The sequence below is a fragment of the Cibotium barometz genome, chromosome 2, assembly GCF_041138505.1.
Source record: "Cibotium barometz isolate CiBa-2024 chromosome 2, ASM4113850v1, whole genome shotgun sequence".
Taxonomy (NCBI): domain Eukaryota; kingdom Viridiplantae; phylum Streptophyta; class Polypodiopsida; order Cyatheales; family Cibotiaceae; genus Cibotium; species Cibotium barometz.
In genome coordinates, this window is record NC_141047.1 from 29521582 (window position 1) to 29524832 (window position 3251).

Sequence of the window (3251 nt, forward strand, 5' to 3'; positions counted from 1 at the left end):
GTAAAATTCAAAAAAAGTAATTCAAAAAGTGAGGTGCATTCAATATACAAAAAAAGTGAGGTGTGTTCAATATACAATATAGTTAATTATTCTTATGTTTATATAATAAATATTAGTTCAAAGAAATTGAGCCCAAAGTGCCCAAACTCAAATGTCTTAGGATGGTTGCAAGATAAGGGTGACCCACTTTGTGTAGCGGGGCACCCACGCGATACAACTTAGAAACATGTATTTTTCCACTTTAGTTAGGGGTAGGAATTTCAGTTGAGTGCCAACAAACAGAATGAGCTAGAACTTGAAGAAAGAGGTGCAAAAATTGCTAACTTCATACGAAGATGTGTTTGAATGGAGCTATACATACATGAAGGGAATGGACCCAATATTCTACAAACATAAGAGAAATGTGAAAGGAAGATGCAACTCCCATCAAGCAAGGTAGATACAAGATAAACCCGAACTGGGCAAGGCATGTCAAGGAGGAAATATACAAATTGTTAAAGATGGGACTCACATATCGTCTAGATAAAGCATAATGGCTATCCACAATAGTCATGGTCCTAAAGAATAATGGAAAGATCTTAGAGAGTTTACGTAGATTATAGGAAGCTCAACGTAGCCATGTTGACTGACCATTTTATATCCCTTTCATAGGTTTCTTGTTAGATGCGATGATATGACATGAAATATACTCAATTTTGGATGGATTGAGTGAGTATAATCATGTTTGAATGGCCATAGAAGACAAATAAAAAATAGCCTTTATGAAAAAATTGGGATAATTTTCTTCCAATTTTATGACATTTGGGCTGAAAATGCATCGTCGTCATCCTTGAGGATGTTTTAAGAGATCTTCTATGAGTACCGAACCACCTTCATGAGAGTCTTCATGGATGATTGTAGTGTGTTTAGAAAAATGGCAGATCACCTGTATTACCTTACACTATGCCTTGAAAAATGTAAAGAGACCAAGCTCATCAGCTTGGTCCTAGTAAAGTGTGCTTTTATACTTATCAATGGATCCCTATGCCTAGGACACGTAGTGGATTGGCAATCAATCTGATCAACGTAAAAGTCATTTTAAAGCTAAAAGAACCAATAAATTCTAAGGAATTAGATTCCTAGCTCAAATAAAATGATAGTGGATCCCACTAAGATTGAAGTCATTGTAAAGCTATAAGCAATAAGAAATACCAAGGAATTTTTCCTAGGTTATATCAAATGGCAAACAATAGATTCACGAGGTTTTTAATTGATCACTATGCCTCTGTGTATTGCCTGATAGGGAAGGATGTAAAGTATGTCTCCTTCGGAGAGTGTCAAGAAGTATTCAATAATTTGAAGAAAATGTTAGCTTCCACACCCATATTTTAACAACTCCCAACTATTGCTTGACAAAGAAGGATGTAGATTACATCTTCTCCAAATAAGACACCATTTTTTCTCCCACAAGTTGTTTCAAATTGACCACTGCATTAATTACGCCATCATATTTTTCTATAATTTAAAACGCTTCCCAAGTTTCTTCAACTTATTCATGTATCCCTTTATACCAAGTTAGCGTTGGGAAGAAGTAGGAATGACGTAGCTGGCCGAGCCACTGTACTTTGGTTCTATCTCATGACACAAAGCTAAACTCAGTAAAACTATATGACGTTCAAATTATTCTTATCTGAAAGGAGAGATCACGATTAAAGACATTCCATTCCAGAACATTATTTAAATCCAATAGCTCGACCCGCAAACTTGTGGGGAAGTCAACCCATACTAGGTTCACTACCTCTCGACTAGGTGAGCCATTGTATAATAGGTCCTGTGCATTCACCTTGTCCAAGAAGTAAGATATCCTAAAAGAAACAATCATTTTATAACATACTTGTATTATGATCAAGACAGTAATTGGTGTGCAAACATCAATCCTTACATGTCATGTTGTATATCTGCTACTATAAACAAATCTCCTGCAAAGCATATTTATGTATGTACAAAACTGCACACCTGCTTCAAGACACAGAATCAAATCATGAATGTGATAAAGTAACAAGCCTTACTAATACTTCATAAATCAAGTATTCATACCTGTTGACCTTGTAATCTTTCCACTTTTACTTGCAAAGTCAAGGGATTTTTTGTACGATGCTCTCTACAAGAAGATGAATGTATATACAAGTAAAAATACTCAATAACTAATTGTGAGAGACCACAAAATAATAGCATGGAAACTTAAATCCTAAATTTTTCTACCTACTCTTTTCTTCATTGCAGATCCCTCCTCATGAAGTTGGGGCTCGTTATCCCCTATTATAGCCTCCTCATTAATCTGCTCATGATCTACATCTTCTTATTCATTTTCTTGGTGGGTTGTCATATTTTCAATGAAGCCTTGATACAAAAGTTCAAATATGAAGAACATTAGGAGATGCAAATAATGGGTGGAAAAATAAATGGAGGTCTATGGATATGGCACTCACTTGCATGCAAGACATCTTCCGTTGGATGTCGTTTTCCTATTGGGTAATCCACCCTCCAAGGACAAACAGTGAGTTCTCATCGAGAAATACCAAAGTCCTTAAATTTAGGCGAGTACATTCTCTCATCATTGTGAAGATTAGCCCAAGCTCTCATAATCTGCGGTATTACATGGAAGATTTTGTCTCTGCACAATACCCTCATCCACCTACCATGGGTAGGAATGTGATCATGAGTAACACAATGTATTCTTTTTTATCAAAAATAAATTTCTTTAAATATGAGAAATACCTATAATCCAGTTGGAGTGTCAAGACCCCACGGATCTCCTCGTGATCGTTCCTGGTACGAGACTTGAATCCTGCAAACAAACGAACGAACAAACAAGGGGGGTGCAGGCCTAACTCACCTCCCAACCATGAGACAGCCGTGGGCAAGCCCACAGTCTTGGCTGTCCCCACCGAGCCACAAGCTGAGCTAACTAGGTTGACGTACCGACCAATCTCCTCCTTGTGACATCCCATACCACCACGAAGCTGCCCTCGCGCGGGCCTCGAGATTGCTGCCGGCCTCAGCTGCGTAAAGCAGGTGCACGTCTGCACTAGATCCAGGCTCCAAGACCATAGAGCTCTCACAAACTCGCGAGACTCTCTATATCCCAATAACTAACCTCTTTTTAGGCTCTTGATCGGGCGTCTACACTTGGGCGTCCACCCGTCCATACTTGGATGCCCGCCCGTTAGTTTATCCCTAACTCAGCTCGTCAATCAGCCTGCCTAGCTCCA

At 38.5% G+C, this 3251-nt stretch overlaps 1 long non-coding RNA gene across 1 annotated transcript; it reads right to left on the reverse strand.

Moving 5' to 3' along the window:
* Nucleotides 1-1883: 1883 nt before the first annotated feature.
* LOC147640909 (uncharacterized) lies at nt 1884-2519 on the reverse strand. Its single transcript, XR_015267487.1, has 3 exons — nt 2469-2519; nt 2077-2379; nt 1884-1958 (listed from the first exon to the last, which is right to left on the reverse strand). It is a non-coding gene; the product is annotated as an uncharacterized LOC147640909 (long non-coding RNA).
* Nucleotides 2520-3251: the final 732 nt, after the last annotated feature.